This window comes from Pan paniscus, chromosome 1 (genome assembly GCF_029289425.2).
Source record: "Pan paniscus chromosome 1, NHGRI_mPanPan1-v2.0_pri, whole genome shotgun sequence".
In the NCBI taxonomy this organism is placed as follows: Eukaryota; Metazoa; Chordata; class Mammalia; order Primates; family Hominidae; genus Pan; species Pan paniscus.
The window spans coordinates 51,544,906-51,559,418 of NC_073249.2; positions in this window are offsets into that span (position 1 = coordinate 51,544,906).

Below are 14,513 nucleotides of genomic sequence, written 5' to 3' on the forward strand. Positions count from 1 at the left end.
TTTCTACAGTGCATATGGCCATGAACATGATGTACTGTCACAAACTCAGGCTAGAAATCTAAGAATTCAGGCCTTGAAACCCGTGACAAGGCAAGGGACTGCCCTTTACACATTTCTTCGCACTATCTCTACTTCCTAAACTTCCTAATCCATGGCGCCTCTGAAATTGGCTGTATTGTGATCCCTCACTTAGCAAAACTAGTACATTTCATCTATTTTAATATTTTTTCACATTTTTATTCATGTGAAATGAAATTTACCTTGATGGCCCATCATTATTTAGTTGGCAATATTTCCTTTTGTTCTTGGTGGGAAACAAAAGAATGGTTCATTTTATAATAGATTGGGAAAAATAACGCAATATTCATGACAAAAATAGCTGCATTTTTGAGAACCTTACTTGTACTAGTCACTGTGCTAAGTACTTTACAATTAGTATCTTAAGTAATCTTCACAAAAACATATGAGGATCAGTGTCACCTTATGTATTAGAAAACTGAGACCAGGAGACTTTAACTTGTAAGAAATAAGGCCTTCTAGAACCCAAGTCTATCTGATTCTAAACTCTATTCTCTTTCCACTATGTTACATTGCTTCTCATTTATCCAGTTTCAATAACAACAGCAACAATAGCAATGTTGTAATAGCAGCAAACACTTATATGGCATTTATGTGCCACACAATGTTTATATATATCTAAATTCATTTAATACAACACACATATAAGGTCGGTACCATCATTACCCTTATTTCACAAAAGAGGAAACTGAGGCACAGGGCCATTGCCCAAGGGCAGACAGCTAGTCAGTGGCAGAGTCAGCATTGAGTCAGGCAGGCAGTGTGGCTCCAGAGTCTTGAGCAACCCGTACTAGAATTAGCAACCTTCACTAGGGACCTCTGCTACCATAAGAGCTCATATCCCAGTGTCCACAGGCTTTGAACACTCTTCATTTATTTGTTTTTAGGAAGCAGATCAATTTCTATTCCAGTTTATTATTTTTTCCTCATGTCCTATATGCCTCAATATAGAATAGGCTTTTTGTAGGTTGCCAAAAAAAGTGTATATAATTACTCCTCTTTTGGGGGATTCCATTGAAGTACCAGGACTTAGACACATAAAACAATTAAATTATAGGGTAAAAAGGAATGGGATTTGCATATTTAGTACATAATATGAGCTAGGCATTTCGCTCAAGATACACATGTAATCCACATAATAATCTATTACTGTTCTCATTTTATAGATAAAGATTCTGGGCAAAGGTGAAAGGTATGAAATAATGTGAAGAAGGTCACATTGATAAGGGTAGAACATGTACTTCAACCTAGGTCTGTCTGGTGCCCAAGCTGATACACAATGGATATCTAAAACGCTTGTGGACAATAAAGGGAAGAATAGGAAGAAAGAGAAATCTGAGTTAGAATCCAACATGGGTCCCAGTAGTGGCATTTGAATGGAACTTGAGGATGGGGGCGGCATACTAGAAAGCTGTAGAGACTATGAGGAAAAAGCATGAAAGTAGCAGTAGCATGCTGTATGTGGAGGATGGTGGCCCTGAAAGGGTGAAAGTAATTTTGCAGGAGTGGGAGGTAAGCTTGGTGACCATTTGATTTCATAATGCTAGACTTTAGGAAGACACATGAAAAGTTTGAACCTGATTAGGAGTCATTGTGAGGCATTATAAGCCCCCAAGAAGTGTCTGAAGAACAATGTCATAATTAGTGAAATGAAATAATTATTTAGTGAACATGAGAGAGAGCACGTCCATTAAACTACGACTGAGATTAATGGAAATTCTGTGGTTAAAATTTAAAATCGGACGAATGATAAAGAAAATTCAGCCAAGCTTTTGCCACAAATCTGCTGCTTAAAAAGAAATAGTCATAGATCCTCAAAATAATACCCAGGCAATTGAAAAAGTCAGCAGGTGATTTACAATATGCCACTGAATTGAAGAGCTTTGGAAGGAGGTTTACTGAAACCTCATGAACACAATGATTTAAAGCATGGAGTGGAGTCACCAGTGTGGGCAGAAGTGAGAAAAGTTATTGCGAAAACAGCCTGTCTTCTCTTGCGTGGAAAAAAAAACAGAAGCAGGGAGGATCTGTAGTCAATCAGCATGTCTAAATGACTATATCACCCTAAAAAATGCAGATCAACACTGGGCTTTTCAAAGTTAAGATGGATTTCACCTCCCTTCCTCTTCCCTCCTCCACATGCTCAAGATCCTGTACCACCATCCTTTGTGATCACTACAGAATTGAATTGGTGATGAGCTGGAACTGAGATTTGGAACAGAACACTGTGAAGTCAATACACCAGCTGGGCAGAAAGTCCAAGAAACATAAATTTCTTGGAAAGTGACCCCATATTTTGGCAATCATTACTGTGAATGAGAGTACTTCAGAATCTTAACCCAGAACAAAGTAGCAGACTTTGTCCCACAAACTCCTCTACAGTATGTTTTACTGTAATGTTTATCCCTGACTCACACTTGCAGGAAAAATGATGTTTATTCCTGAATTACTTTGAAGGATTTTATGCTGTAAAACAATTTCAGACTTTATTGTGTGCTATTAAAACTTTAAATTCTTTTTCTCACTATGAAGATTTTTCTTTTGAAGAATGTTATAAATGTATTCCTGGGAAATGCTTTAAAATAAAAAACACAATATATTTAGAATCTACTAATGTTTATGGTTTAAATATTTCCATTTTCAAGTATTAAACTTGTTGTAGCAAGTCAGGCTAACCTAGAACCTCCTGTAATTAGGACCCCACAGCAGAAAAGAGACAAATTACAAGTGAAACAGTTTTGCCATTTTCCTAGTTGATTTCTTTTGCCAGTGTACAGTAGGGAACCTGACGAATTCCACCTTATTCTATAGTAAGTAGCGTGTGCAAGTCCAAAGGTCTTTCTCTGCAGAAATAGTATTCTTTAAAAGTCTAGAAAAGGCCAGATGTAGTGGCTAAAGCCTGTAATCCCAGTGCCTTGAGAGGCTGAGGCAGCAGGATCACCTGACGCCAGGAGTTTGAGACCGTCCTGGGCAACAAAGTGAGACACCCCTCTCTACAAAACATAAAATCAGCTAGGTGGCGTTTGCTTGTAGTCTCAGCTACTCAGGAGGCTGAGGTGGAAGAATCATCTGAGCCCAGGAGTTTGAGGTTTCAGTGAGCTATGCTCGTGCCACTGCACTCAAGCCTGGATGACAGAGTGAGACACTGTCTCTAAAAATAAATAATAAATAAATAAATAAAAATAAAATAATAAATAACAGTCTACAAAGGACTTGTAGACCTGGAGTTTGGGCAATCAGGGAGAATAAAACACCCTCTATACTGCTTTGTTAAGCCAGGGATGCCATCTTTCGCCTCCATGTTCCTTCTTGTATTCTCTTAATCTCTGAAAAGCAGCTGATAAACATAAGTGAAAATAACATGAGAACGGGCACTCCTCTTGGAGTAAAGCTCTGAGTTCTAGACCCAGCTCTGCCATTTAACAGTATGGTCTTGTGGCCGGGCGTGGTGGCTCATGCCTGTAATCCCAGCACTTTGGGAGGCCGAGGCGGGCGGATCACGAGGTCAGGAGATCGAGACCAGCCTGGCTAACACGGTGAAACCCCATTTCTACCAAAAATACAAAAAAATTAGCCAGGCGTTGTGGCAGGCGCCTGTAGTCCCAGCTACTTGGGAGGCTGAGGCAGGAGAATGGCGTGAACCCAGGAGGCAGAGTTTGCAGTGAGCCGAGATCACGCCACTGCACTCCAGCCTGGGTGATAGAGTGAGGCTCCATCTCAAAAAACAACAACAACAAAACAAAACAGTATGGTCTTGTACAGTTTTAACCTCTGAGCTTCAGTTTTTGTTTTTGTTTGTTTTTGTCAACTCATTTATTCAAGCAATATTTACTGTGTGCTCTGAGTTAAGGACTGAAGTTATAGAAATGAACAATTTACACACAGATTCTGCCTTTGTGAAGCTTATAGCCTATGGAGGAAAATAGATACTAAACAAACAATTGCATTAATAATGAGTTGGTTATAGTTTTGATGAGTGCCAAGAAGGAACAGTACAGCAGACATTGATTCCTCGTAGCAGAGGATCCTAAGCTTGCTCTTGTGGGTCCTAAATGACAAAATGTGACTGGCACATAGTAGGTTCAATAAACGCAAGCTGAATCCGAAAATATGCTACTTGGCTAATGCATAAACTGGCAAAACAAAAACAAAACTCCATGTATTAGTCCGTTTTCATACTGCTGATAAAGACATACCCAAGACTGGGTAATTTATAAAGAAAAATAAGTTTAATGGACTCACAGTTCCACATGGCTGGGGAGGCCTCACAATCATGGCAGGAGGCAAAAGTCACATCTTACTTAATGGCAGACAAGAGAGAAGGAGAGCCAAGCGAAAGGGGTTTCCCCTTATAAAAACATCAGATCTCATGAGACTTATTCACCACCAAGAGAGCAGTATGGGGAAAACAGTCCCCGCCATGATTCAAGTATCTCCCACCAGGTCCCTCCCACAACATGCGGGAATTATGGGAGCTACAATTCAAGATGAGATTTGGGTGGGGACACAGCCAAACTATATCACCCCAGTACCAAAGTTCTCTGATTGCTATTTTAGTTTGCTTGCCTATCAGAAAATTGATAGCAGTCTTCTCATTCAGGGAGCTGACATAAGAAAAGTGAAGAATTTCATGTAGCTTGTGCTTTACCTTGAGGAGAGGTAGAAAATATTTCAAGGACTCAAATTCAGTATATCTCTTGGGTATAAATAAATCTTAAGGAATTCATGTAAGTGGCTTTTTTATTCTCTCTGTGTGTGTGTGTGTGTGTGTGTGTGTGTGTGTGTGTGTGTTCCCCCATACTGCTTTGGTGTGTTACCCAAAACTTAAATCCTTTGACAAGTGATTTTCTTTTCCTTAGAAAGAAGCTTAAAATATGAAGCAATGACTCAGGTGCCATTGGGTAAGATATTTAATAGAAATAAATTTAATTCAATTTTGTGCATTTTACCACATTTCTGTGAGGAAAAAAATATAGGAGGAATCTGACCTGATAATTGAATGGAGCCTTGTTCTACTACCACTCATTAAATTAAATGATTGTTTTGCTGCAAGGCAAAGTAAAACTAAAAATGGAATATTATAGCCCCAGGAGGCAACCCAGGAAGTGTCATAATGGCTCACCTGATGAACTCTAAATCTAAATTTTACGAGGAAAAATACTGCTTTTAGTAATGCAGTGGTTCTGTTTTTTATATCATTGCTTGAGATATTTAGGATATCTTGTATTGTTGTGGACATCTTTAAGATCAAGAAACCCAAAACAACAAAAACGAGGAAGTTACGTCCTCAAGGAAATGTTATTAGTCAGAAGTAAGGCCAGAAGTACATGTCTCTGACTCACAGGATTCAGCTTCAGGAGTCAGTGGTATGATGAGGAGAAATGGCAAAATAAAGAGGGGGATGGGAAGAGAAATGAAGTCCATAGAGAAAGAGGGGAGAAAGAAGGAAGCTGAAGGAGAGAAATTTTAAAAGGATTGCTTCTTCCGTATTAATTTAGAGTGGCTGGGAATAATTTTATAGAAATTTTAATGAAAGTTACAACATCTGGGAAAGTTTTTCTTTGATTATTTCTTTTCTTTTCTCTCTTTCTTTCTTCTTCCTCTTCTCCTTCTTTTTTTTTTTCTTGAAGCAGGGTCTCACTCCTGTTGCCCAGGCTGGAGTGCAGTGGTGCCACAGCTCACTGTGGCCTTGACTTCCTGGGCTCAAGTGATGCTCGCACCTCAGCCCCTATGAGTAACTGGGACTATAGGGTGTGCCACCATGCCTAGATAATTTTTGTAATTTTAGTAGAGAAGGGGTTTTGCCATGTTGCCCAGGCTGATCTCAAACTCCTGGGCTCAAACGGTCCACCCACCTCAGCCTCCCAAAGTGCTGGGATTACAGGCATGAGCCACCGTGCCCAGCCCTGATTGTTTCTTTGACTGTTTTTGAATGAATACTCCAAAACATTGATAAGTTAAATGTTCAGAAGATCAAACTTTGGAAGGGATAACATGATTTTTTTAAGTGAAAGCAAGTTTATTAAGAAAGTAAAGGACTAAAGAATGGCTACTGCATAGGCAGAGCAGCGAGCTGACATGATTTTAAAAATTTTACAGATTGGAAAATTGGGCCAAAATAAGTAATACAAGCTGTAGGATTGATAAATTAAAATTTAACATTCAGATTCTTATCTAATGACACAAATCCTGTCTACCCTAGCTTTGTTCAGAGCCCATGATGATATCATCCATAGGCTCTGTTTACTCCTTGCCCAACACCCAGGGCTAATGAAAGCAGGTCTTGTCAGTGTATTTGTAACTCCTCCCTGAAATGTGCCATAGAAGGTGCCACACTGTCATAGTTAAGAATGTGGACTTTGTCATCAAAAGGACTTTTCTTTGGATTATGCATCCTGCTGTATGATGTTGAGAAAATTAAGCTTTCTAAGTTTCAATTCCTTCATTTAGAAAATGTGATTAATGATAGTAACTAACCTAGAGGGTTGCTATGAAGATTAAATGAAGTAACACATAACAAACTAATTAAAAGCAGACTTTGGAGCCAAAATGCCTGAGTTTGAATTCTACCTCTGTTAACTGTTGTCCATTTGATTTTAGGTAAATTGATTATATTCTTTTTTTTTTTTTTTTTTTTAATTATACTTTAAGTTTTAGGGTACATGTGCACATTGTGCAGGTTAGTTACATATGTATACATGTGCCATGCTGGTGCGCTGCACCCACTAACTCGTCATCTAGCATTAGGTATATCTCCCAATGCTATCCCTCCCCCCTCCCCCCTCCCCACCACAGTCCCCAGAGTATGATATTCCCCTTCCTGTGTCCATGTGATCTCATTGTTCAATTCCCACCTATGAGTGAGAATATGCGGTGTTTGGTTTTTTGTTCTTGCGATAGTTTACTGAGAATGATGGTTATTCTTTGTGTCTCAGTTTCCTCATCTGCAATATAGGAGTAATACATACTATCTACCCCATAGATTAGGGGGGTTAAATTAATTTAAGTAAAACACTTAGAATAGTACCTGGCATTTAGAAAGCAGCCAATAAGTGATTATGATTTTTATTATATAATTGATCAATATATATTAGCTACTATCATATGTCTTTATTTTTAATATTATTATTACCACTATATACATTATCTCCCTGAGCAACAGGGGAAGCATTGACCCTAAGCATCTCTATATAATGGCTATTTTATGTGTCAAATTTCAATAACTCTTTTCCTTATTTCTGATTTAAATTCAGGTCTCTTTTAGTCTAGTAGCCTCACTGTGAACCACAATTCTTACTCTCTCAGTTTGACCAGAATTCAGTTTTCCTCATCCCAGTTCTAGATGGTAATTTCAGGATCCTCCAAGTATGGATTGGCTCTCGCACCAATGAAGACAGGTTTCTATGGGATGGTGACTCTGAGACCCACCTGATGACAAGAATCTTCTCTTCCTTGGAAAGCCACCCATTGTAGTTTTTGGATATCCACCCTAGTCTGGATCAAAATCAAGTTTCATGGGCCTTTAAATTTTATGAGTTAGAATTCTACACCTCTCTCAGGACTAGGTTGTGGGAATACCTGGTTGGCTATGGATGAGTTCTTTCAGTTCACCAGTCTCAATTTCTGGCAGGCATCACTAATATACAATTAATTTATATGGACCTAACAAAAGGTTAGTGTGTGGAGAGGAGAACATCTTAAAAGATCCAACATATGAATTCTCAATTTTTAAATACTGGGCATCAGTTTGATTGACAGGAATTATTAAGAGTATATCTAGTTCTTTTTTTTTTAAGTTATACTTTAAATTCTGGGATACATGTGCAGAATGTGCAGGTTTGTTACATAGCTATACACGTGCCATGGTGGTTTGCTGCACCCATCAACCCGTCATCTACATTAGGTATTTCTCCTAATGCTATCCCTCCCCTACTCACTACCCCTTGACAGGCCCCAGTATGTGATGTTCCCCTTCCTGTGTCCATGTGTTCTCATTGTTCAACTCTCACTTATGAATGAGAACATGGAGTGTTTGGTTTTCTGTTCCTGTGTTAGTTTACTGAGAATGATGATTTCCAGCTTCATCCATGTCCCTGCAAAAGACATGAACTGATCCTTTTGTATGGCTGCATAGTATTCCATGGTGTATATGTGCCACATTTTCTTAATCCACTCTATTATTGATGGGCATTTGGGTTGGTTCCAAGCCTTTGCTATTGTGAATAGCGCTGCAATAAACATACGTGTGCATGTGTCCTTGTAGTAGAATGGTTTATAATCCTTTAGGGTATATACCCAGTATTGGGATTGCTGGGTCAAATGGTATTTCTGGTTTTAGATCCTTGAGGAATTGCCACACTGTCTTCCACAATGGTTGAACTAATTTACACTCCCACCAACAGTGTAAAAGCATTCCTGTTTCTCCACTTTGTCTCCAGAATCTGTTGTTTCCTGACTTTTTAATGATCGCCATTCTAACTGGTGTGAGATGGTATCTCAATGTGGTTTTGATTTGCATTTCTCTAATGACGAGTGATGATGAGTTTTTTTTCATATGTTTGTTGGCCACATAAATGTCTTCTTTTGACAAGTATCTGTTTTTTTGATGTGTTTTTTTTTTTTTTCTTGTAAATTTGTTTACGTTCTTTGTAGATTCTGGATATTAGCCCTTTGTCAGATGGATAGATTGCAAAAACTTTCTCCCAATTTGTAGGTTGCCTGTTCACTATGATGATAGTTTATTTTGCTGTGCAGAAGCTCTTTAGTTTAATTAAATACCATTTGTCAATTTTGGCATTTGTTGCCATTGCTTTTGGTGTTTTAGTCATGAAGTCTTTACCCATGCCTATATCCTGAATGGTATTGTGTAGGTTTTCTTCTAGGGTTTTTGTGGTTTTAGGTCTAACATTTAAGACTTTAATCCATCTTGAGTTAAATTTTGTATAAGGTGTAAGGAAGGGGTCCAGTTTCAGTTTTCTGCATATCACCAGCCAGTTTTCCCAAAACCATTTATTAAATAGGGAATCCTTTCCCCCTTACTTGTTTTTGTCAGGTTTGTCAAAGATCAGATGATTGTAGATGTGTGGCATTATTTCTGAGGCCTCTGTTCTGTTCCATTTGTCTATATATCTGATTTGGTACCAGTGCCATGCTGTTTTGGTTGTAGCCTTGTGGTATAGTTTGAAGTCAGGTAGTATGATACCTCCAGCTTTGTTCTTTTTGTGTAGGATTGTCTTGGCTATATGGGCTCCCTTTTGATTCCATATGAAATTTAAAGCAGTTTATTCTAATTCTGTAAAGAAAGTCAATGGTAGCTTGATGGGGATAGCACTGAATCTATAAATTACTTTGGGCAGTAAGTTCATTTTCACGATTTAAAAAAAATTTTATTGTTATTATACTTTAAGTTTTAGGGCACATGTGCACAATGTGCAGGTTTGTTACATATGTATACATGTGCCATGTTGGTGTGCTGCACCCATTAAGTCATCATTTAGCATTAGGTATATCTGCTAATGCTATCCCTCCCCCCTCCCCCCACCCCACAACAGTCCTCAGTGTGTGATGTTCCCCTTCCTGTGTCCATGTGTTCTCATTGTTCAATTCCCACCTATGAGTGAGAACATGCGGTGTTTGGTTTTTGTCCTTGCGATAGTTGGCTGAGAATGATGGTTTCCAGTTTAATCCATGTCCCTACGAAGGACATGAACTCATCATTTTTTATGGCTGCATAGTATTCCATGGCGTATATGTGCCACATTTTCTTAATCCAGACTATCGTTGTTGGTCATTTAGGTTGGTTCCAAGTCTTTGCTATTGTGAATAATGACACTATAAACATACATGTGCATGTGTCTTTATAGCAGCATAATTTATAATCCCTTGGGTATATACCCAGTAATGGGATGGCTGGGTCAAATGGTATGTCTAGTTCTAGATCCCTGAGGAATCACCACACTGACTTCCACAAGGGTTGAACTAGTTTACAGTCCCACCAACAGTGTAAAAGTGTTCCTATTTCTCCACATCCTCTCCAGCACCTGTTGTTTCCTGACTTTTTAATGCTTGTCATTCTAACTGGTGTGAGATGGTATCTCATTGTGGTTTTGATTTGCATTTCTCTGATGGCCAGTGATGGTGAGCATTTTTTCATGTGTTTTTTGGCTGCATAAATGTCTTCTTTTGAGAAGTGTCTGTTCATATCCTTTGCCCACTTTTTGATGGGGTTGTTTGTTTTTTTCTTGTAAATTTGTTTGAGTTCATTGTAGATTCTGGATATTAGCCCTTTGTCAGATGAGTAGGTTGTGAAAATTTTCTCCCATTCTGTGGGTTGCCTGTTCACTCTGGTGGTAGTTTCCTTTGCTGTGCAGAAGCTCTTTAGTTTAATTAGATCCCATTTGTCAATTTTGGCTTTTGTTGCCGTTGCTTTTGGTGTTTTAGACATGAAGCCTTTGCCCATGCCTATGTCCTGAATGGTATTGCCTAGGTTTTCTTCTAGGGTTTTTATGGTTTTAGGTCTAACATGTAAGTCTTTAATCCATCTTGAATTAATTATTGTATAAGTTGTAAGGAAGGGATCCAGTTTCAGCTTTCTACATATGGCTAGCCAGTTTTCCCAGCACCATTTATTAAATAGGGAATCCTTTCCCCATTGCTTGTTTTTGTCAGGTTTGTCAAAGATCAGATAGCTGTAGATATGCGGCATTATTTCTGAGGGCTCTGTTTTGTTCCATTGGTCTATATCTCTGTTTTGGTACCACTACCATGCTGTTTTGGTTACTGTAGCCTTGTAGTATAGTTTGAAGTCAGGCAGTGTGATGCCTCCAGCTTTGTTCTTTTGGCTTAGGATAGACTTGGCGATGTGGGCTCTTTTTTGGTTCCATAGGAACTTTAAATTAGATTTTTCCAATTCTGTGAAGAAAGTCATTGGTACCTTGATGGGGATGGCATTGAATCTATAAATTACCTTGGGCAGTATGGCCATTTTCACGATATTGATTCTTCCCACCCATGAGCATGGAATGTTCTTCCATTTGTTTGTATCCTCTTTTATTTCCTTGAGCAGTGGTTTGTAGTTCTCCTTGAAGAGGTCCTTCACATCCCTTGTAAGTTGGATTCCTAGGTATTTTATTCTCTTTGAAGCAATTGTGAATGGGAGTTCACTCATGATTTGGCTCTCTGTCTGTCTGTTGTTGCTGTATAAGAATGCTTGTGATTTTTGCACACTGATTTTGTATCCTGAGACTTTGCTGAAGTTGCTTATCAGTTTGAGGAGATTTTGGGCTGAGATAGTGGGGTTTTCTAGATATACAATCATGTCACCTGCAAACAGGGACAATTTGACTTCCTCTTTTCCTAATTGAATACCTTTTATTTCCTTCTCCTGCCTAATTGCCCTGGCCAGAACTTCCAACACTATGTTGAATAGGAGTGGTGAGAGAGGGCATTCCTGTCTTGTGCCCATTTTCAAAGGGAATGCTTCCAGTTTTTGCCCATTCAGTATGATATTGGCTGTGGGTTTGTCATAGATAGCTCTTATTATTTTGAGATATGACCCATCAATACCTAATTTATTGAGAGTTTTTAGCATGAAGGATTCTTGAATTCTGTCAAAAGCCTTTTCTGCATCTCTTGAGATAATCATGTGGTTTTTGTCTTTGGTTCTGTTTATATGCTGGATTACATTTACTAATTTGCGTATGTTGAACCAGCCTTGCATCCCAGGGATGAAGCCCACTTGATCATGGTGGATAAGATTTTTGATGTGCTGCTGGATTCGGTTTGCCTGTATTTTATTGAGGATTTTTGCATCAATGTTCATCAAGGATATTGGTCTAAAATTCTCTTTTTTGGTTGTGTCTCTGTCCGGGTTTGGTATCAGGATGATGCTGGCCTCATAAAATGAGTTAGGGAGGATTCCCTCTTTTTCTATTGATTGGAATAGTTTCAGAAGGAATGGTACCAGCTCCTCTTTGTACCTCTGGTAGAATTTGGCTCTGAATCCATCTGGTCCGGGACTTTTTTTCGTTGGTAAGCTATTGATTATTGCCTCAATTTCAGAGCCTGTTATTGGTCTATTCAGAGATTCAACTTCTTCCTGGTTTAGTCTTGGGAGGGTGTATGTGTCGAGGAATTTATCCATTTCTTCTAGATTTTCTAGTTTATTTGCGTAGAGGTGTTTGTAGTATTCTCTGATGGTAGTGTGTATTTCTGTGGGATAAGTGGTGATATCCCCTTTATCATTTTTTATTGCGTCTATTTGATTCTTCTCTCTTTTTTCTTTATTAGTCTTGCTAGTGGTCTATCAATTTTGTTGCTCCTTTCAAAAAACCAGCTCCTGGATTTGTTAATTTTTTGAAGGGTTTTTTGTGTCTCTATTTCCTTCAGTTCTGCTCTGATTTTAGTTATTTCTTGCCTTCTGCTAGCTTTTGAAAGTGTTTGCTCTTGCTTTTCTAGTTCTTTTAATTGCGATGTTAGGGTTTCAATTTTGGATCTTTCCTGCTTTCTCTTGTGGGCATTTAGTGCTATAAATTTCCCTCTACACACTGCTTTGAATGTGTCTCAGAGATTCTGGTATGTTGTGTCTTTGTTCTCATTGGTTTCAAAGAACATCTTTATTTTTGCCTTCATTTCATTATTTACCCAGTAGTCATTCAGAATCAGGTTGTTCAGTTTCCATGTAGTTGAGCGGTTTTGAGTGAGTTTCTTAATCCTGAGTTCTAGTTTGATTGCACTGTGGTCTGAGAGACAGTTTGTTATAATTTCTGTTCTTTCACATTTGCTGAGGAGTGCTTTACTTGCAACTATGTGGTCAATTTTGGAGTAGGTGTGGTGTGGTGCTGAAAAGAAGGTATATTCTGTTGATTTGGGGTGGAGAGTTCTGTAGATGTCTATTAGGTCCACTTGGTGCAGAGCTGAGTTCAATTCCTGGGTATCCTTGTTAACTTTCTGTCTCGTTGATCTGTCTAATGTTGACAGTGGGGTGTTAAAGTCTCCCATTATTATTGTATGGGAGTCTAAGTCTCTTTGTAGGTCACTAAGGACTTGCTTTATGAATCTGGGTGCTCCTGTATTGGGTGCATATATATTTAGGATAGTTAGCTCTTCTTGTTGAATTGCTCCCTTTACCATTATGTAATGGCCTTCTTTGTCTCTTTTGATCTCTGTTGGTTTAAAGTCTGTTTTGTCAGAGACTAGGCTTGCAACCTCTGCCTTTTTTTGTTTTCCATTTGCTTGGTAGATCTTCCTCCATTCCTTTGTTTTGAGCCTATGTGTGTCTCTGCATGTGAGATGGGTTTCCTGAATACAGCACACTGATGAGTCTTGACTCTTTATCCAATTTGCCAGTCTGTGTCTCTTAAGTGGAGCATTTAGCCCATTTACATTTAAAGTTAATATTGTTATGTGTGAATTTGATCCTGTCATTATGATGTTAGCTGGTTATTTTGCTCGTTAGTTGATGCAGTTTCTTCCTAGCCTTGTTGGTCTTTACAATTTGGCATGTTTTTGCAGTGGCTGGTACCGGTTGTTCCTTTCCATGTTTAGTGCTTCCTTCAGGAGCTCTTTTAGGTCAGGCCTGGTGATGACAAAATCTCTCAGCATTTGCTTGTCTGTAAAGTATTTTATTTCTCCTTCACTTATGAAGCTTAGTTTGGCTGGATATGAAATTCTGGGTTGAAAATTCTTTTCTTTAAGAACGTTGAATATTGACCCCCTCTCTCTTCTGGCTTGCAGGGTTTCTGCCAAGAGATCCGCTGTTAGTCTGATGGGCTTCCCTTTGTGGGTAACCTGACCTTTCTCTCTGGCTGCCCTTAACATTTTTTCCTTCATTTCAACTTTGGTTAATCTGACAATTATGTGTCTTAGAGTTGCTCTTCTCGAAGAGTATCTTTGTGGCGTTCTCTGTATTTCCTGAATTTGAATGTTCGCCTGCCTTGCTAGGTTGGGGAGTTCTCCTGGATAATATCCTGCAGAGTGTTTTCCAACTTGGTTCCATTCTCCCTGTCACTTTCAGGTACACCAATCAGACATAGGTTTGGTCTTTTCACATAGTCCCATATTTCTTGGAGGCTTTGTTTGTTTCTTTTTATTCTTTTTTCTCTAAACTCCTCTTCTTGCTTCATTTCATTCATTTTGTCTTCCATCACTGATACCCTTTCTTCCAGTTGATCGCATCAGCTACTGGGCTTCCGCATTTGTCACGTAGCTCTCGTGCCTTGGTTTTCAGCTCCATCAGGTCCTTTAAGGACTTCCCTGCATTGGTTATTCTAGTTATCCATTCATCTAATTTTTTTTCAAAGCTTTTAACTTCTTTGCCATTGGTTCGAATTTCCTCCTGTAGCTCGTAGTAGTTTGATCGTCTGAAGCCTTCTTCTCTCAACTTGTCAAAGTCATTCTCCGTCCGGCTTTGTTCCATTGCTGGTGAGGAGCTGCGT